General features: G+C 43.2%; 1 pseudogene; it reads left to right on the plus strand.

The window, feature by feature from the left end:
* The window catches only part of LOC101160335, a 36,072-nt pseudogene extending 14,505 nt beyond the window's left edge, over window positions 1–21,567 (plus strand).
* The last annotated feature ends 461 nt before the right edge of the window (window positions 21,568–22,028 follow it).

The raw sequence follows: 22,028 nt of genomic DNA on the forward strand, positions 1-22,028 counted from the left end.
GAGTTTTACACTCACATTTTCATTCACACACACTCACAGGTTGATGGCAGCAGATGTTACCATCGGTAGGAGACAACTATTCTTCATAAAACTGTGATTTCTTTTTCTAAGCAGAAGAAACTGTGATTGAGAAAACTGACCTACAGCTTCCTGACAATGTGATTGATGGGTCTGCTCATACATCAGTATCAGTCACAGGTAAATTTAAGGTTATGTCAAATTCAATTGCGACTTTAATCATTTTTTGTTCTGTTGTAGTAGTTTTTCTAGCAGTCTTTTAATTATGATTTAGCTGTTTTTAGCCACCATAAAAAACTGCCATTTTCTAGGACATAAATTTTGCAAAGCAGCAGTAGTTCATCAGAAATTTGCCTCTATATTTTGGGCAGAGTAAACCCGGCCCTTTCATCCTTCTGTTTACACTCTCCTGCTAGCTTACACCCAATCACAACACCAACCTAACATTCAGTGCAGGAAAAATGGGGAGCAATGTTGCAGCTACCCAGCCATACAGTTTGGAGTCAAGTGCCAGCTCGGATGAGGAAAACCAAGACGTTATCGGATCTAGTCGTCCACAAGTAGATGCATTAGAAAGGGATTACGCAGGGAGCTTGTGGCCTTCCAATTGTAGCCTCTACGTCACAGCCACAAGCTATTTCTAACCGCATTTTTTCATTTGTTCCTGATTCACCACAATTTGAATTAAGAAATACTTAGAAATGCAGTTTTAAGCTTAATTTTCATAACATACACTATGGTACCAAAAGTATTTACTCACCCATTCAAATGGTCAGAATCAGGGGTCCTAATCACTTGGCCTTGCCAAAGCTGTATAAAATCAAGCACTCAGGCATGCAGACTGTTTCACAAACATTTGTAAAACATTGGGCTGCTCTCAGGAGCTCAGTGAAATCCAATGTGGACCTGTCATAGGGTACCACCTGTGCATCAAATCCAGTCCTGAAATGTCCTCGCTCCTAAATATTCCAGCCAACTATCAGCTCTTTCATAACAAAGTGGAAGAGTTTGGGAACAACAGCCACTCAATCAGAAAGCCAGGTAAACTGACGGAGTCCTCCACAAGAGTCCTCCACACGGAGGCAGACTGCCTTGTGTCGAGTGTGAAATTTGGTGGAGGAGGAATTATGGTGTTGGGTTGATTTTCAGGACTTGGGCTTGGCCCCTTAGTTCAAGTGAAAGGAACTCTGAATGCTTCTGGATACCAAAACCTTGTGGGAACAATTTTGAGTGGGCCCCTTCCTCTTCCAACATGACTGTGCACCAGTGCACAAAGCAAGGTCCATAAAGAAATTGTTTGCAGAGTCTGGTGTGGATGAACTTGACTGGCCTCCACTGAGTTGTGACCTGAACCCTATCGAGCACCTTTGGGATGAATCAGAGCAAAAACTGAGAGCCAGGCCTTCTCGACCAACATTAGTCTGTGACCTCACCAATGCGCTTTTGGAAGAATGATGAAAATTCCTATAAACACACTCCTTAACCTTGTGGACAGCCTTCCCAGAGGAGTTGAAGCCGTAAAAGGTGCAAAAGGTGGACCGACATCATATTGAACACTATGGGTTAGGAATGGGATGGCACTTTAATACTTTTGGTAATATAGTGTTTGTCCTCTATCATCAGAAAAATGCCACAAGTTAAAACCAAAAATACAATCTTCATCGGAATGGGTCTTTAACTTAATGTTCCCTGTCATGCACATTACATGTCTTGTTATCCCCCACATTGGATCACACACATCCTTTCAGTTCTAGTGCTGTACCAAAGCCTGCTCTCCAATCATACATAAACTGCAGGACCACCTGAGACTCAAGTGGAGAGGTCAGTTCAAGAACAATAAATGCAGATCCAAATTTTTTCACTGACTCACACTAGAGCATTGCATTGCAAGAGCATTCAATTGATCTTAAATATTTTTTTAGTTTTGGACTGGAAAAATTAGTTAGTCCTGATAAAGTACACCATGACATGACTTGATTTTGAGTAATATGGCATTTATTTGAGATGTCATTGGTCGTGCACTAAGGAACATAGAAGGACTGCTGAAGATGCCATATGGATGTGGAGAACAAAATATGGCTCTTTTGGCACCCAACATCTATATCCTCCATTATCTCAAGAACACGCAACAGCTGACCCCGGCCATCAAAAAGAAGGCTTTCAACTTTCTGACCAGTGGTTTGTTTCATTTACGTTTTTTAAAGACAATTTTCAAATGTTATGTCTTTACGGAACAATGTAAGAAACTATCTCAAATGACTGTGTGTTTTGTGGGATTTCTTTTACTCCACAGGTTACCAAAGACAGCTGAACTACAAAGATAATCAAGGAGCATACCGTACATTTGGAACAGGACTAGGGAACACTTGGTAAAAAGATTTAAACCACTATTGGATAATATGAACAGATATTCCAGTCAATGGATGTTATCCCAGCCTTTAACTGCAAAAATATCTGTGTAGCCATCTTTACTGACCTTGCAAAGGTGTTTGACTTGGTTGACCATAAATTCTTTATATGTACAGTACAGACCTCAATACCTTCCCATTCATTTCAATGAGAAGGTGTGTCCAAACTTTTGGTCTGTACTGTATGCTCTCATGTATTGGTCTGTCTTCTTCCTGCTGTGACTCTAGATGCTTCTCTGGCTGTGTCCAACTGGTGAAAGGTAAAAATATCATGTCTGAACCACTCACCATATCCAAAGATGTGCTGCAATGATCCATTTTAGGCCCCACCCTTATCTCAATGTACTATACATCAACAACATTTCCAAAGTACGTGAGATTTTCCAAATCCATTTTTATGCTGATGACACCATTATATACTCAGTTGTCCCCTTTCCATAATCTGGAACTTAACTTTACCAAGTTCTCAGAGTCCTGCACTTTGATTGGTTGACTCCCCCCTCCTTTAACCCTCCCTCCCCCCTAGTTCCATTATCGGACACAGATCAGTTTTGACACAAGTTTCTCACAAGGCATGTGTCAGAAGTCAGAGCGCCATTGTAGCGCAATTGTGATTTGCGCCAGCAGATTCACACACATGCAGAAGCACATTTGAGCAGTTGTAATCACAGATTTGACGTAACTCTAAATGATGACGTGCAAATGGGAATTTGTCAGTTCACAGCAGACGATTTTTACACACAGATGCAGATTTTTTGTGCACAAGTTTTCACTTTCTGTTTTACAAGTTCTCACATCAAATCTACAAGCTCGTCCATTTGGACACATTTTTACCATAATACAGGGGTCAGCAATCTAGGGCATGCAGAGGGAACAGTGGTATGCAGGAGTGTGACAACAATACACACTTGATATTTTTTCTGCAGCATTTTTCAGATTTGAAAAAAAAGTGTCCAGTCACGCAGGGCTATTACTGTCACCCCCGCCCACCTAAACCCTATAAACACTTGAATGAATGCACAACGGTGCAACATATTTAATTTTTGAAAAAGCTGCAAAATATTCAAGAATACAGTCATATGAGCGCACTTTTCATATACTCTGCAGACTCGCTCATTCCATACCAACTACACTTCTTCTGCTGGCGTCAGCTACTGATTCATTTCCATAACCCCTGTACTAATTACACATACAATTACGACACGCAGGGAATAAGTTGGTAGTATTCTTTTCGAGCCCCTTACCACAGGCCACAGTGTTTGAGTCATACCAACTGAAGACTGGTTAAACTACACATTAGCTTCACTAATGTTCTCTCTAAAGCACTTAAGACACACCCTTACTGTTACATATCATTTGTGTGTTGATTTCAACCATCTTACCTGCGAAATCTACAATAATACAGTCATGCAATCACACTTGCTAACATACTCTGCAGACTTGCTTATCACGTACTGACAGCACTTTTTCTGCTGGTGTCAGCCACAATATCTAAACATTCATTCATTTTCTAAACCTGTTTCATCCCCTTCGGGGTCACGGGGCTGCCGGAGCCTATCCCGGCAACTTGTGGGCGAAGGCAGGAGATACCCTGGACAGGTCGCCAGTCTGTCGCAGTGCTACAAATCATATACCCATGCACACTCACATTCACACCAAGGGGCAATTTAGAATAAGCAGTTCACCTATGAAGCATGTTTTTGGACAGGTCAAAAAAACCTACCCTTCTAACCACTGCGACACAGTGCAGGCAATATCCAAACCAAAAAATGTAAAATATATTTGACAACACACTGAATGTTGAAAGAATAATAGTGCAACTTTGAAGGACTACAATAATATGGAACTGCCTAAATGGATTTTACTTGCTGGCTTTGTTTTGAAAAGAGATAATGATAAATAATGGATTTCTTTTGATTTCCTCTAGGCTGACTGCTTTTGTTGTGAAGTCCTTTTTTAAAGCCAAATTATTCATCTACATTGACCCAAGTTTGGTTGAAAGATCTACATCGTGGTTGAAATCCAAACAAAAAGAAAACGGCTGTTTTGAGAAGTCTGGCAAACTCTTCAACAACAGAATGAAGGTAAAGTGAAACAAAGTGAGACCAACTCTATGTTAACGTTCTGAAATGGGCCATGTTCTTGGTTCTGTTCTGAAGCCTCATCAGCTTAATGTTAAAGTCAGACACTTCAAACACAACAGGAATTGCTTTCTGTCCACAGCTGTAAACACCTACAATAAGACTGAAAAATTATACAAAATAGGTTACCACAATTTCCTATTTAGTCCCAGAAATTAAAGTAATACAATTGCACAAAAAGATGACAGATATTACAATTACTAAATCTATATGCTGCTCAAAAGTGCTTTGGAATCATGGAAGTTGTAGTTTTCTTACAACTTTTGTACTTTTTTGATCTCAATAAAAGTTGGGCTATATTCTTAAAACCTAATTTGCTGTTTATCTGATCAGCTCAAGCATCTGTCAGACATCAGTTCTTAAAATCACATCACCACTTTTTATTTAATCTTAGCATTAAAATTTTTTAACAGATACAACAAGACACTGGTTGGGCTCAATAATTTGACATTAAATTAGCTCATCAGTTCCTATTAATTACAAGGATTTGTGCTTTGGATACACACGATAAAATTTCTAGTAACCCTGTGCTATCCTAGGCACTTTAACATTGGGAGTTGGGTCATCTAGACCCAATAAATAGTGCGCTAAACCTTTTTTCTTCAATGATTTGTGATCTTTATTGGTGTCCATGGATTACATGAAGTCTTTCCACCTTTATCCACCTCTGTCATGGTAGGGAGAACACGTCAATGTAAGGGTGGGGTCATCTAAGATAGCACAAAGGTTAAGTCTTACATAAATATAGTTGCAGTACCCCACTCCACCCCCATTCCAACACATACTATTATTATAAAACTCAGAAATAAAAGCTAATCAATGCTTATTGCCACAAATGCATGAACAAATCTCTTCTGTGGTTGTTGTGTCTGTACAGGGTGGGGTGTCAGATGAAGTGACTCTCAGTGCTTACATAGCGGCTGCTTTCTTAGAGATGAATACATCCACTGATGTAAGTACACCTACATGCAATTTTTACAAATTTGTAACTTACAAAAAGTTACAAATTTTACAAATTCATGTATTATAACAAATCATATATCAAATCACACAAAAAAAGAATGAATCAACATGCAAGGTTTTTGGAGGTAAACAAAAGATAAGAGCATTACAAAAATCAAGGCATGAAGTGACCAGACTATGAACCAAAATGGAAGCGTAGTGAACAGTAAAGGAGGGACGAAGATGATTTATAATACACAGATGACCAAGTGATATTGTTGATGTGGGGTTTGAAGAAGAGTGAAGTATCAAGGATGACACCCAGACTCTTTACCTGAGGGGAGGGAAAACTGAAGCAGTCAATGGAGAGCGTGAAGTTTGGAACTTTAGAAAGCATGGATTTAGAGGCAACAAGTAAGAGTCTTGTTTTATCACTGTTGAGTTTAAGAAAGTTTTGAGTCAACCAGTTTTTAATTTTAAGCAAACAGGAGGTAAGGGAGGAGGGTGGGAGAGAGGAATTGGGTTTACTGAAGAGAGAGCTGGGTGTCAGCCGCATAACAATGAAAGTTAATATTGAATTTACGGAAGATGTTACCAAGTGGAAGGATGTCAGTGATAAATAAAAGAGGACCAAGACAGTGCCTTGGGAAACACCGGAAGAGATAGGTGAGGAATAGTAATTTAAAGAGTTCAGCTGAATAAACTGAGTGCGGCCTGAGTAATAAGAATGGAGCCAACAGAGGGGGTCTGAAGAAATGCCAAGAGAGGAAAGTCTGGAGGAGAATTGAAAGGGACAGTGTGAAAGGCTGCAGTCAGATCAAGGAGGATGAGCCAGGAGTGCGGAGAAGGTCGTTCAAAATGTTTCAAAGATTTAGTGTAGCCCTCTTTGAAGTGGTAGGGGTGAGGCCTTCCAACAAGCTTACTCCTGACGTGGGTTGCCATAGAAACGTTGACTCAGACCAATTCTGACCAACCACTGCTTACAGATGTCATCTGGCTCCAACATGATGGCGTCCATGACACAAATGGCGATTGAATTGGCTTCATGGCAGTAATTCATAAGCCAATTTTTTGTGTGAATTCTCAGTAATTTGGTCCAGTTTCATATAAAATCTATAGTCATGTATGTATGTGTGTGGGAACAAGTGCTGGGGGCGACACTCTGATTCTGGTTCGTTACTGGGGCTGCATTATATCAATAACACATCAGCATCTCTTGTCACTTGTTAGCACTACAAACATCTTTGCCTTAAAACCTGCTATTGCAGGCTTACATGTCAAGTTAGCAGGTCTCTTTCTGTAGAGTTGACCAACTCCACATGCACAGTTTGCCTCAAAGGAACGTCAGCTGAGGCGATGATTCAGTACCAAATCTGGCATCTGAGCTCTCAGCTGCTCTGCATCTGCTCTGTCCGTGTTACGGTGGGGAAAGGGGAGTACCCAGGTGCAGAGAGGAGGAGGCAGGAGGGTTCAGGAGAACAGGATCTTTAATAACTAAAACTAAACAAACCAAAAACCACTGCAGAGCAGGCTAGAAACACCGAAACTCGAATTACACAGGAACGGGGAAACATTAACCTATGGAGCAGCACAGGAGGAAGGGAAAGACAGGACTTAAATACATACAAGGCAACAAGACACAGGTGGAAACACTCAGGACTGATGGGGCAAGGTAAAACTCAACAACGGAACAGGAAAGACTACAAAATAAAACAGGAAGTTAACTGAAATCACAGAACAAAAAGGAAACAAACCACAAGGGCTAAGAAACAGAAACTGTAACAGTCCGAGGACTGCACATTGATATGAAGAGGACAGCTGCAAGTCAGAGCAGTTGTTTATGTCATGCGCCTCATTACACAATGGAAAATCTTTCACAAAACAATGAATGTCATGTTGTATTTTTGAAGCTATTGTGAACCTGAGGGAATTTATTTTTCTATTGGCGGATGCACACAAAAGGCAGGAGACGGAGATACCAAAATTAGAATGATTCAATTACGAAATGTTAAAACCAATTAAATGGACCAGTTTAAAAGCCATGCACAGACAGAGCGAGTATGCTGAGGACCAGAAGACTTAAAGGTGGAGGCTCCCAGAGAACAAAGATAAAATTTCACCCCACTCACGTGATGCAGACCACACACACACTTGTGCACCCTTCACCCAAGGACACGTCTGTCATGATCAGATCAAGGTGGACCCAGATGCTGCAACCCGGAAGGAAGAGGCAGGTATGTGAAAAGGTAAGTAACTAGTTTTATTTTGAAGGGGCTAGCGGATCCAGTAGGGGAGAGCGGCGTGCAGCTTGACAGCGGCTCGTAGACCAAGGTGAGCACGGAGATCTTACAGCGGCGTGACCGGAGCTCACAGCAGTGGCGTGAATGGAGTCTTTTGACTGCAACGTGGCTGGAGTTCTTGGCGGAGGCGTGGCTGGAGTTCTTGACGGTGGTGTGGCTGGAGTTCTTGAGGAGCGTGAGGGATTCAGCTTCTGCTCGCGTCGGCTGAGGACTCGGGAGACTCTCGTGGGAAAGGCAGACCTGAAGCACAGCAACAGAAGGTAAGCGAGGCAACATGACACACAGAGGGCCAGACAAGGCATGAGGTGAGTTTAGCACCATCAGGTTTAACGATCTGGCGAAGAATGCTTGAGGTGAGTCTCCTTAAGTAGCAGGTGCGTGGATGAGGTGATGAGTCACAGCTGAGAGTCTGGAGCAGAGCTGGGAGGGGGAGGAGTCTGACAGGCCACCATGACAGTACCCCCCCCTCAACGACCACCTCCAGGTGGTCCAGGACGCCGATCCGGGTGTGCACGGTAAAAATCGGCGATGAGGGAAGGGTCGAGGATGAGGGAACGGGAGACCCACAAGCGTTCCTCAGGTCCGTACCCTTCCCAATCCACCAAGTACTGAAAACCCCGGCCACGGCGGCGAATGTCCAAAATCCTGGAGACCGTGAACGCCGGAGCGCCGTCGATGATCCGGGCGGGTGGTGGGGAGACGGAAGGCGGGCACAAAGGGCTGTCCTGAAAGGGCTTAATTTGAGAAACGTGGAACGAAGGATGTACCTTAAGGGCTGCAGGCAGACGGAGGCGAACGCAGGTGGGATTGATTATTTTCTCGATGACGTAGGGCCCGATGTACCGGGGCGACAGTTTGCGGGACGAGGATTGAATGGGGATGTTCTTGGATGATAGCCACACCTTCTGCCCAACCTGGTACACGGGACCCTCCACCCTGTGCCTGTTGGCTATGCGACAATTGGCATCCTTGGTACGTAGGAGTGCCTCTCGGGTTTGGGTCCAAATGCGCTGGCAGCGCTGAAGGTGCTCCTGGACGGAGGGAACGGCAAGGTCGAGCTCCTGTGAGGGAAACAGAGGGGGAGAGTAGCCCAGCGAGGCTTCAAAGGGGGAAATGCCCGTGGCCGTGGAGGGGTGAGTGTTGTGGGCATACCCGATCCAGACTAAGAACTCGGACCAGTCAGATTGGTTCTGGGCAGCGAGACAACGGAGGCCGGCTTCGAGTTCTTGATTGGCACGTTCAGCCTGTCCATTAGACTGCGGGTGGTAACCTGAAGACAGGCTGACGGAAGCACCAAGCGCAGTACAGAAAGCTCTCCATACTTGTGAGATGAATTGTGGTCCTCTGTCGGACACAATGTCGACAGGGATGCCATGATGGCGGAATACATGGTTGACAAGTATCTTGGCAGTCTCAGTGGCCGAGGGAAGCTGTGGAAGGGGGATGAAGTGTACTGCTTTGGAAAATCTGTCGACAACGGTGAGGATAACCGTATTACCCTGAGAAGAGGGTAACCCCGTGACGAAGTCTACAGCAAGGTGGGACCAAGGACGGTGAGGAGTGGGCAAGGGATGGAGGAACCCAGCAGGTGGAGAGTTGCCGGACTTCGACCGAGCGCAGATGGTGCAGGCTCCAATAAACTCCCGAACATCCTTTTCCATTTTAGGCCAAAAGAATCTCCTGCGGAGGAGAGAGAGAGTCCTATGCACTCCCCCGTGGCAGGCGATACGGGAACTGTGCCCCCAGGCAATGACGTCAGACCTGAGGGACGTGGGAACAAAAGAGTGCCGTCAGGACAGGGGGTGTCACAGGTCTCCTCACCTTGGGCATTTTTGACGCGGGTTTCAATGTCCCAAGTTAGATTGCCAACGATGCAGGTAGCAGGTATGATGGTAACAGGAGGCAAAGCATCATCAGGGCTGAACTTTCTGGAGAGAGCATCGGGCTTGGTATTGCGGCTTCCGGGTCTGTAAGTTATCGTAAAGTTAAAGCGATCAAAAAAGAGACACCACCAGGCTTGACGGGCGTTTAGTCTTTTGGCTGTGCGTAAATAAGCTAAATTCTTATGGTCCGTCCAGACAATGAATGGGTGAGTTGCTCCCTCCAGCCAGTGACGCCACTCCTCCAGTGCCAATTTAATGGCTAGCAGTTCCCGATTTCCCACGTCGTAGTTACGTTCAGCCGGGGATAATTTGCGGGAGAAGTAGGCGCATGGTTTTATTTTGCTGGAGGCTTCCTCACGTTGGGAGAGGACAGCTCCTACCCCAGTGTCTGAGGCATCGACTTCAACGATGAATTGCTTGGTAGCGTCAGGTTGAATGAGAATGGGTGCAGAGATGAACCGAGATTTTAATTGGTCAAAGGCTTCTTGGGCTTGAGAGTTCCAGGTGAAGGGCTTGGAGACGGAGGTGAGCTGAGTGAGGGGAGCGGCTATGGTACTGTAGTTACGGATAAAACGGCGGTAGAAATTAGCGAAACCCAGGAATTGTTGAAGTTTCTTTCGGGTGGTAGGGGGTTCCCACTGGGAAACTGCTTCGAGCTTGGCCGGGTCGGGGCGAATCTGACCGGCTTCAAAAATGTACCCCAAAAACTGAATCGAAGTAGCGTGGAATTGGCATTTCTCTGCCTTAACGTAAAGTTGATTCTCGAGAAGCCTGGATAAGACGAGACGGACGTGATTTTCGTGTTGAATAGGATCGCGGGAGAAAATGAGTATGTCGTCGAGATAGACGAACACGAACCGGTTAAGGAAATCGCGGAGGACATCATTGGCAAGTCTCTGAAAAACGGCGGGGGCGTTAGTAAGGCCGAAGGGCATCACTAGGTATTCGTAGTGGCCAATGGGTGTGTTAAAAGCCGTCTTCCACTCATCGCCCTCCTTGATGCGTACGAGGTGATAGGCGTTTCGAAGGTCTAATTTTGAGAAGACCTGGGCCCCCTGGACCGAGTCAAAAACCGAACTGATGAGGGGAAGAGCGTACTTGTCTTTGATAGTTATCTGGTTGAGTTCACGATAATCAATGCAAGGGCGGAGGGTTTTATCCTTCTTTTCTACAAAGAAGAAACCAGCGCCTACTGGAGACGAAGAGGGGCGAATCTGGCCGGAGGAAAGGGCTTCATGAATATAGGTTTCCATGGCGGTTTTCTCAGGGCCGGAGAGATTGTATAAGTGGCCCTTGGGGAGCTTAGCGCCAGGAAGTAGTTCTATGGCGCAATCATAGGGACGATGTGGTGGTAACGAACCCGCCTTACTTTTACTGAAAACTGCTTTGTATTCGTGGTAGCAAGAGGGAACGGATGATAAATCGATGTCCTCGAGCTGAGGAATAATAGCAGGAGGAACGGGTGGAATAGCTGATTGAAGGCAGTTAGCCAGACAAAACCCACTCCAATTGGAAACGCGTTGCTTGGCCCAGTCAAACTGAGGGTTGTGGACCTTAAGCCACGAATAACCCAGAACAACAGGACTGTGTGGGGATGTGGTGACGAAAAACCGAATATACTCGTGATGGTTACCAGAAGTGATGAGTAACACGGGTCTCGTGCGGTGGGTGATGCATGAGAGATGTTGACCCCCCAAACCGGCGGCGTTGATGGGATTGTCGAGGGGCTCTAAAGGGAGAGAGAGACGGGAAACCAAAGAATGATCAATAAGGCTTTGCTCAGCGCCAGAGTCTATGAGGGCATGAGAATCAGAACACTTAGACTGGAAACATAGCTTGACAGGAACATAACAAAAGTTATTTCGGGTAGAAACAACTGACTTATCCTCCCGTGGCCTGGCTTTTACCGGGGGGGTACGGGGTTTTAAACGAAGAGGACACTGAGAGACTTGGTGACCATGACCCCCACAGTAGAAACATAGCCCTTCTACACGACGTTTGCTACGTTCAGCTGAGAGGCAAGAGAGACCAATCTGCATTGGTTTATCAGGGTTTTTACGTAGAAAACTCGGTGGTGGAGGTTCTAGGGCGGGCGGCGCTGTAGAACTGACCATGGTGGTCTTACGTACAGGATGCGGGCGTTCATGTTGGCGTTCTTTAAGTCTGATGTCAGAGCGCAGGGAGGCGGCCACAAGTTCCTCAAAAGAGGTGGCTTCTGGCTGGGTACATAAATGATTTTTTATGGTTTCATTGAGTGATTGGTAAAAAACACCCCGCAAGGCGGGATCTGTCCAGCCTGCCTCCACCGCCAGAATGCGAAAATCTACAACATGGTCGCTGACTGACCGGTTGCTTTGTTGGAGATTGAGGAGTCGCCTGGTGGCTTCTTCTTGCTTGCGAGGTTGGTCGAACACGAGTCTGAACTCGCAGATGAAGCGTTCGAACGGCAACTGAGCGATGGGGTTGGCGGCGAGGAAGGCTTGAGCCCACTGGAGCGCCTTACCCCTCAGGGAATTAACAATCATCGTAATCTTGCTGTGGTCTGTGAGATAATATCTGGGAGCCTGCTGAAGTAATAGTTGACATTGGAGTAAAAAACCCCCAAAATTCTCTACATTACCAAAAAATGGCTCTGGCTGGAGACGGTAGTTTTCTGGGTTGGCGGTGGAAGTGGAAGGTTCCAGGTTGACTGAAGGTGGAGCAGGGGCTGGTGCTGCGGAACCTGAAAATTGTCCAGTTAATTCCAATAAAGTTTGTGACAAACCATCGAGGCGGTGAAAAAGTTCTTGTTGAGCTGAAGCCATTTTGGAAAGGGCGTCGGCTTGGTGTCCCAGCATAATGCCTTGATGATTTACGGCCGAACAGAGTCTTTCCGGGTCAGCTGGGTCGGGGTAATGGCCAGATCGTTCTGTCATGATCAGATCAAGGTGGACCCAGATGCTGCAACCCGGAAGGAAGAGGCAGGTATGTGAAAAGGTAAGTAACTAGTTTTATTTTGAAGGGGCTAGCGGATCCAGTAGGGGAGAGCGGCGTGCAGCTTGACAGCGGCTCGTAGACCAAGGTGAGCACGGAGATCTTACAGCGGCGTGACCGGAGCTCACAGCAGTGGCGTGAATGGAGTCTTTTGACTGCAACGTGGCTGGAGTTCTTGGCGGAGGCGTGGCTGGAGTTCTTGACGGTGGCGTGGCTGGAGTTCTTGAGGAGCGTGAGGGATTCAGCTTCTGCTCGCGTCGGCTGAGGACTCGGGAGACTCTCGTGGGAAAGGCAGACCTGAAGCACAGCAACAGAAGGTAAGCGAGGCAACATGACACAGAGGGCCAGACAAGGCATGAGGTGAGTTTAGCACCATCAGGTTTAACGATCTGGCGAAGAATGCTTGAGGTGAGTCTCCTTAAGTAGCAGGTGCGTGGATGAGGTGATGAGTCACAGCTGAGAGTCTGGAGCAGAGCTGGGAGGGGGAGGAGTCTGACAGGCCACCATGACAACGTCACTCCAAACTGGGGGGATAGCCTCCACCTAGAACTCAGGGCTGGCACCAGAGTCCTCAGCACTGAGGGAGGGGGGAAAACAAGGTGGATTACACGATAAAATGCACAATTAAAGCAGTTCTAAAAGAATTGTGTAAAAATGCTAAAAACAAAATAAAAGAAACTCTCGAGATGTAAGTCCGCCCGTAGGGTGCTGCTCAACGGAGCGCGGCCGAGCTTTTATTCTTGTTGGTGGTGGAGGAGGATTCAGGCGTGATGCCCCGTTTAGTCCTCCGTCGCTCTGGCTCAAAGGCAGCTGAGGAGCACCCGGGCCCGGCAGAACCCTGGTCAGGAGTCTGCAGGGATTCTGATCACGAGCGGTGACAGTTCCTTAAAATATTTCTAGCATTCAATATATAAGAAGCCGCAGCTGTTCAGCAGGTGGGAGTGTCAGAAAGTCCCCGGCGCTGCAAGAACAACGAACGTTACCAAAATAAAAATAAAAATAAAAAAATAGCTTAAAGGCAAGCGCAGGACTTGACCCTCGCCGGCTCACCAGACAGACTGTTCGTCACCTGGGAGGCGCGCTCCATTGCAGAGGCTGTATTTTGCTTCAAAATCTGTGCCTGCAGGTCTCATCCGGAGCTGAAAGAGCATGTCAATAAGAAGCAGCGAACAAACTCCTGTCATTAGCCTACCACCGCTACTTTACCTGTGAGGCTAACCAGAGGTGTGCAAATTGGAAGTGGGCGGTTCCAATGGCCAAATGCTGCCCATGGCCAAGTGAAGGCTTCTTTGCTTTTTATAGCGCCCCATGAGGCCACTGCTAGTAATTATCCTGCTTACTGCACCTGAGCCAATTAATCCTGCCACACTATCATTGGGGCTTATAATAACAAGAGGTTGGATCACTCTGCAAGTTTGCAAGCTTGTTCCATGTTTAGGAAGGTGCTTTTCTTGGCTAGTTTCAATTTTATTTATTTTTCAGGGACAGTGCACATTAAAAGCATCAATGCAATGAGCCAGAATTAACATAATGGCAATTTTTCATCTGTTGTCCCCCATTCAGGGACATATGTAAAGCTATCATATCAGTGAGGCGGCAACAGGCCATATTTTTTCCTGAGTCTTTAAAATATACGTACCCTCATAGACTATGTCTCAGGCAGTATTGGATGTGCCAATTTAATTACCTGGATGAATTTTTGCAGTCTCTGATTAAAGTTTTCCAGCAACACAGGAGTCTCCTCATCCCATCGTTAAATACTGAAGGTAATGTTTAAAGAAAAATGTAAAGTGAAGTATCTCATCAGATGACCAAACTTACCTAGAACAAAAGGGGATGTGCTTACTAAAGAGTATACTAGTAAAGTGGATGTTCAGCACATAGTCAGAGGAGGGCCCTCCTTCTAGAGTTTGCATCATTTTCTGTCTGCCAGTGAGAAGTTGCGTTTTATGCAAATGGTTTTGGTGACAGCACACAGAAGAATGTTCCAATCGTGAATCGTGAGTGGCATCAAAGTATACCCCTCTGATGCCTATAGAGAGCTACTTCTATGATGCTTCTGAGAACCAGGGTTAATTCCTTAACCATATATTTTACTTTCTGAGAAAACTGAAATTAAATGGCAATAAATGATTACCACAAATCCAATTGATACTTCGATGTGCATTGATCTCACCCATAAGACTAATAACTGGAGACTATCAGAGCTGCTTTCAAACAGTACATTTTTTAATATCTGTTTCAGAACCCAGTTGTTACTAGGAGCCTCTCTTGCCTAAAAGGATCCATTAATGATCTCAGCAACACCTACACCACAGCTCTGCTAGCATATGTCTTCACACTGGCAGGAGACATGGAGACTCGTGCTCACCTTCTGCAGCACCTTGACAGAGTGGCAGTAAAAAAAGGTGAGTTATCCTCTAGCTGAAAATCATTCATTGTCTAAACTGTCAGTTACATTGTTGATTGCGAATTTATTTTTTAGGAAATGTCATCTACTGGACTCAGACTGCAGATGAAACATCTGACTATCTGTCAGTGGAAATCAGCTCTTATGTCCTGATGTCTTTACTCAGTACCTCCCACACTGCTGAAGACCTGGGATATGCTTCAAGCATTGTTAGGTGGATGATCAGGCAACAGAACTATTATGGGGGGGTTTCTTCTACCCAGGTACAGCAAGAGTCAAGCTCTAAAAACCCACATTTGGTTTTTGTTTACCTCCCCTTATCTATTATTCAGCTGTTGTTAAAATTGAACATTTTCAAGTAGGGTAATTCTAAAAAAAACTTTTTTACCCACAATCTAATTACACAAACTACAACCCATGTGGGCTTGTTTTGACATTGAAGTAGAGGAAGGAATTCCACCTCATTATCCAGTCAACTGGCTAAAAAACATTATAACAGTGTTTACATTTGATGCTAGAAAAAGAAATGAGTGGAATCAAACCCACAGTCTTTCTGTAGTTCTGAAAACAAAAGTAATATGTTTTAGGGATGTCTAGACCCGTCTTGTGATCTAAAATATTGGCCAATCATGTGGTTTCAGACTTGAAAGAAATGTTGTTTCCCCTTCAGGATCAGATATTTAATTTATATATTTTTTTTTGTTTTAACCTTGTTATGTCACATAAATGCCTTAATACAGGGGTGTCCAATTCCAGGCCTCAAGGGCCGGTGTCCTATATGTTTTCCAATCAACCTGCCATTAAAGCTCCTAATTGGCTAAACACACCTGATCCAGGTAATCAATAGCAGAAGAGGCAGGGTGTCTGGAAAACTAGCAGGAGGCCGGCCCTCGAGGCCTGGATTTTTGGCACCCCTGCCTTAATAGAAGTTTGCATATCGTGGATAGAATTACTGCCATAAAGTGCAGCAGAAAACAACACTAGTTTGAGCAGGAGGCTGGCCCACAAAACCAGTTAAAATGTGTTCTCCACATTTGATCCATCCCCTGGGGGAGCGGGGAGCAGCAGGCACAGCCGCGCTTGAGAACCATATGGTGGTTTAACCCCCCAATCAGGCTCACCAACTCTTAATAAATGTCTAAGTCTATGAAGACTCTCATTCATTCAGGTTGATTCCATCATAGTAGTAGGTTTAGGGGCTGTCATCTGGACTTCGTTTTAAAGTTAGAACCCTTAACCCTTAACGACCTGAAAGCATGTAGGCTAAGTTGACAATTCCATCCAGTTTCAGGTCTGACTCCTCCCCCATGAGCGCATATATACCAGCTCTTCTACCAGCAAATTTAGAATTGACAAAGCTTCTTGGATAAGAGGTGAAACGTCTTCTAACTTTAAAACTAAGTCCAGATGACAACCCCTAAACCTACTAATATGATGAACTCTTAATAAACATTTAAACAGACAGGAAGTGTCTTTTGCTGTTTGTCTTAACACAAACAACCTACAAAGGCATTTCAACAGAACAGATCGGATTTTTGTTTCTTTTTAATGAGAATGGCTCTCTTCTGCTGCTGACAGAGACAACAGTGAGATGGCTGCAGAGTGCAGCCTCTGGGAAAAGGTGATTGGGAAAAAAAAAACCCAAAAATCCATAATGTCTCAGAGACAACAAAAACTGATAATTGTAAATTGATACAAGCTAGTTATGAAAACTCATCATATTAATGCTACAACAATGATTATGGAAGAAAGTCATTGCTCTAGTTTTTTATGGAGATGTGAATAACATGACAAAATGTTCTGAAGATACTAAAGCTACAGTCACCAAACTTTGTCACATGACTATTATTAACTCACTGTCGTACTGGACCATTTTTTTTAAATCACCTGTTTTTGCTAGTTAACCATTTTTTTCTTGTTAATAGTTACACCAATTTTACTTGACTGTTCAAGCTACTTTATAGAAGTGCTCTGTTACAGTGTTAAAAAAAATTGGGAGCAACCTGGATCAGTTTATGACTTTTTTTGTTGTCATTTTCTTAAAAATGTTTAACAAAAGTATCAGGTCGGGACTATGTATCGGTATCAATAATCAAATGACTTGGAATCAGATTGGGGATACAAAATTCTGCTTGGGATATCCTTAATGTGTTTTCTTTTTATCTACCTGTTATGCTATGACAAAAAGTATGTATTTTCTCTGAAAGCTCATTGGTTCAAAGCTAACATTTTTTCACTTTTTCACTACTTTGTGTTGAAGGACACCGTAGCAGCCCTTCAAGCTCTGGCTCTTTATGCTACAGTCGTATTCAGCCGGAAGGGCTCCAGTACAATTACAGTCCAGTCCCCCAGTGTCCAACTGCAATTTGATGTGAAACCAGACAACAAACTACTTTACCAAGAGAAAGTGATGAATAATGCGACTGGAAAGTATACCCTACAAGTAAAAGGGTCTGCATGCTCCTCAATCCAGGTAAACAAATACTGACCATAAAAAGGGTAAAGATGGGATGGAAAAAGGCCACTGGGCCGAGAGGCAAAGACTTTATAGAATCAAATTGTTGTACAACTTTTCATACTAGTTCTGAATTTTTTAAAATATCATGTAAATCTTCATATAATTTTCTCCTATTGTTTCTATCAGAATTGATTTAGATGTTTAATGGAACCAAAACAAACTTTTATTTAAATACCATTGATCACTGTAGTGAAGACAATATCTCACTATCTATGTTGACTTTTCAGATTTCTCAACATTACAACATCCTGCATCGCCCCAACATCAAAACTTTGAGTGTGGAAGTTGATGTAGAAGCTGAATGCTCTGCTGTATCTCAGGGCCACAAGTTAACTCTGCATCTGAAGTCTCTGTGCGTGAGCCACAAGCAGATTCTGTCTCATGATGCTTCCTTTTTAGACTGCCAATCCTATGTATACAGATACCATGGAAATCAGTCAAGTACCAACATGATCATCTTGGACATCAAAGTTCTCACTGGATTTGTTCCAGTAAAAGACTCTTTGAAGAACGTAATGACCAGAATTTTGACACAAGTCTGAAAACGTTTTGCTTTTGACTTTATGAGTAACAAGAGACAAACTGTTGTCGTTGCAGCTAAAAACTTCCTTTATGGTGGATAGCGTGGAAGAAAAGCAGGATCACATTTTCATTTACATTAGGGAGGTAAGGGGAGTCCTGAATCTAAGTGATGATGATCTCTAGATCTGAGCATGTGAGTTGACTTTCTCTTTTCTTTTGTCAACAGTTAAGACCATGGGAAGTCATTACTAATAAGTTGAAGCTTGTACAGCAGCTGCCAGTACAGAACTTGAAGCCTGCCTTGGTCAAAATCTATGACTACTACCAGCCAAGTAAAAAGCCTAAATTCTGACACTTTACTTTCTAAAACATTTAAATCCTTTTATTACATAGTTTTTAATAGAGGAGACACAAACATTGGAGCAGCAATATACATTACATTCACTCCGCAGAGCTTATTAGCAACATACAGGTTGACAAAAGTGGAGGGTGTTGTGTTTGAGACAACTACTTTCTGGCAGAGAACTGGTGGTGAGCCGAGCAATAAATAAGGTAGGTGAAAAGATACATACAATGAGGATCATAGCTGGAGAAGACAGACACCAGGAGTGGCAGAATCCTGATAGGCCCATTTCTCTTTTAAACTTCAACACCATTCTTTGCCAGAAAGTATATCGTGAGTAGCATTTACACTATTTGGGAGCTTATGGTGTACTCTTAACACAACTCTTCTCTTTTTTCTTTTCTTTTGGTTGTTGTTGGATTAAGCATCCCATTTTGTTTGCAATATGTAGCCTCTTTTCTTCTTTAGATCTGTGATGTGATATTCTAAGTTTCTTTTCTTTTATTCCTTAAAAATGTTGTAGCCTCTCCTCACCTGAGGATCAAAAGAAATTATTTGGGGAAAGAAAGAAATTTGGAAACCGTAAGAACCTCCTGTCAATTGGCTTTAAAACTTCAGGTTGTCCTCGTAGTTGTTTTAGATCTTGTTCCCTCATTATCCACTGAATGTGAATGACCAGGTCAATCAATTCTTCCATCTCTTCCTGCACTTCCTTTGCCACCAGTTTGTCTTTGAGTGTGCTGTCAAGACCAGGAAGAAGAAAAAAAACAAAGTCTCATCCAGAAAGCAAGTGCTGACACTCTGATCTAGCGAAGGGAGGTTCTGGTCCTTTTGATGAGGGGAGGGGTTCAAAACATCTGTGTCCAGGGTGAGAAGGGTCAGTCATGATCCATACTGCACATCATAAAGAACAACATCTTACCACTTTGAGGAACTGGGTGATTGGGGTTCTTAGATAGTCTGTGGAGGTGGAATGGGTGGGTGCATGGAAAGAGGTCTATGGGTTGCCAGGTTATTTTTCAAGGTGGCAGTAGAATTCATTTAGGCTGCTGGCTCTTTGCAAGTCATCAATAAAGTGAGGGGGCCTTTGGCTTGTACTTTGCCTGACCCTTTTACCACATAAAGGCCAAGTCATTACCTGGCTGCTATTGTTAAAGTTTTTCGTCAAACTGATTTAGCATTTTTCAGCTCTTTGCTAAACCTGAACTTGGGCTTTTTATAGGTGTCCTTGTCCCCACCCCTGAATATAACCGCAAATGCTACAAAGCATGACTGTTTCTTAGAGTCTTAAGCTTTGCTGTGAACTGGGGGGTTTGCCATTAATATAACTCATACTAATGCATATTGGAATAATACTTTCTTCACAAAATGAAAGTATGAGGTTGCAGTGTCCATGTAGTCTTTTAGACCATGAGAAGCAGTCTTAAATGCCCTACAATTACTTGTATCCAGACAAGGGCAAAGTCCTTTACAGCCTCACAATTCCACTTCTTGGAGTACCTGAACTCAGGTCTGGAGAGCTTCAGTGTCTGTCTGTATGTAAGGATCATGCAGATCAAAGACTCGTTGAACAGTCCAAACCTTTCACAAATGGTTGTGTAACAATGACCCAACGTGTTATCCTGCATGGTGAGGCATTCAACGAGCTGTTTATATGTAGGAAGTTCCTGGCTCAAACGTCCAACAACAGTATCTGATTCATGAGTGCACTTTGAGCTTCATGCTCACTTGGGCTTGGCAGGATGTAAACTGCAGCCAGAATTCAGGCGTTTCCAGCCCTGTTCCTTGTGGAACCTATGACTAAAATGAAAAAAAAAAATGGGTGAAAAAAGCAACTTAAAGTACACAGTCCTGACAGAACTTGGGGTATTGTTTGGACATAATATGTAAAGCCACAGGTTTACATGACAAAGTTGTTCTACACCTCCTGAGTGCATGTATGCAACTTAAGGAAAGAATGGAGCTGACAGGCAGGCATGGGGAAGAGGACCTTTTCTTTAAAGAGGATATAATATGTTGGTGAGTAATTGTCACAGGTGCACAAGTCAACTTGGCTCCTCCCCCTACCTCATAGGCACTTAAAAAAAGACTAAACAAATGACCACACGAAAGTAACAAAGAGGTCCAGGTCTGGAGTGTCAACACATGTTTTGCTAAGCTTAACTGCTGCAAACAATTATGCATTGTTTGAAGTTTATTTGGTTTGTTATGCATTCAATCATTGTCCTCTTTTTTGTCCTGCAGGTGACCAGGCTGAGACTCTATACATCTCCAATTGTGCTTAAAGAAACAGTTTGTGAAAGAACTGAGGAAACTTTTCCAGTTATTTGGTGTTCTATACACTCTGTCATCAGTTTTTTTATAAGTCTGAAGTAAGAGCAGAGAAAATTCTGTATTTGTCTGGTAGATGTAAACATTTTGTTTTGTACTTAATTTGTGGAAAATCTTATGCATTTACTTGTTTACCGGTGAAAACAAATTCTCTGTACAGTAGCAAACATCAGCAATTCAATTGAAATATTGAAAGTGTTCTTCTATTTTAGTGAAAGGTAAGGACGGTAAATACAAAGACTATGAAATAAATACCCTAAACTCCATGATGCCTGAATTTATTTTTAGTTATGAAAAAAAATCAAGTTTGTCTTTGCATTCAAGTAGGTGCTAAATTAAATTGACAGTTTATTTTAATATAGAACATAAAATAGATATAATTTTAGGTTTGTCACAAAATACAGCAGCATCTCTAAAAAACAACTGTTCCCATCTCCAATACCAAGAGACTTTCATTTGAACAACACAATTATTTCAAGTATTTTCACTTTTATGACTGCCATACTATCAAACCACAACTTTGAGCAAAAAAATAAACATTACAAAACACAACACTTAATCTGACTGTCCTTTTAGCCTGGAAATTGTGCACTGCTTTATTCTCATTTTGTCTAATTAAGAATAGATGCTAGGTTCTCTCCTGCAGCTGCAGCATTGGTGCTTGAATATACATAATGTGTTCCATCAGTGTCTTCATCACTGCTCCCATCAGCTGACCGCTCACCTCTACAGCTGTTTGCACCACGTGGTGTAGAAATAAAGAAATCACTTCAGAAAAGAGCAGCCATTTAATGTATTTAATGTGTTTACACTATTATATTCATAGATATTACAACCAGGCTGAAACTTTACACATCATATAATATAGTTCAGAAGTGGATTCCTCATCATTGTCCCACAGACACAGCTGTCAGTCCTGAGTCGAGGATTACGTAATGGGTTTCTGTAGAATGATTCATTTAGATCATTCACTTATAGAATTAGAGATATACAGAAAATAATTAACACAGATTAAATCTATATCACCACAATATTTCTGACAGAATCATAAGTACTAGCTGGACTGGCAGTTTCTAAAGAGAATATGTATGAGTGTGGTGCGTCAGTCAGAAACAACAGCTGATTTGCAGTCATTGTGGCAGAGAGTAACCATTGTGGCTGAATGAGATGTTTTAGCATAGAACACAAATCGTCAAATATCTTAAAAAATATTCATCATAGGTACTCCACTGCTTCGCG

This window comes from Oryzias latipes, chromosome 13 (genome assembly GCF_002234675.1).
Source record: "Oryzias latipes chromosome 13, ASM223467v1".
NCBI classification, from domain to species: domain Eukaryota; kingdom Metazoa; phylum Chordata; class Actinopteri; order Beloniformes; family Adrianichthyidae; genus Oryzias; species Oryzias latipes.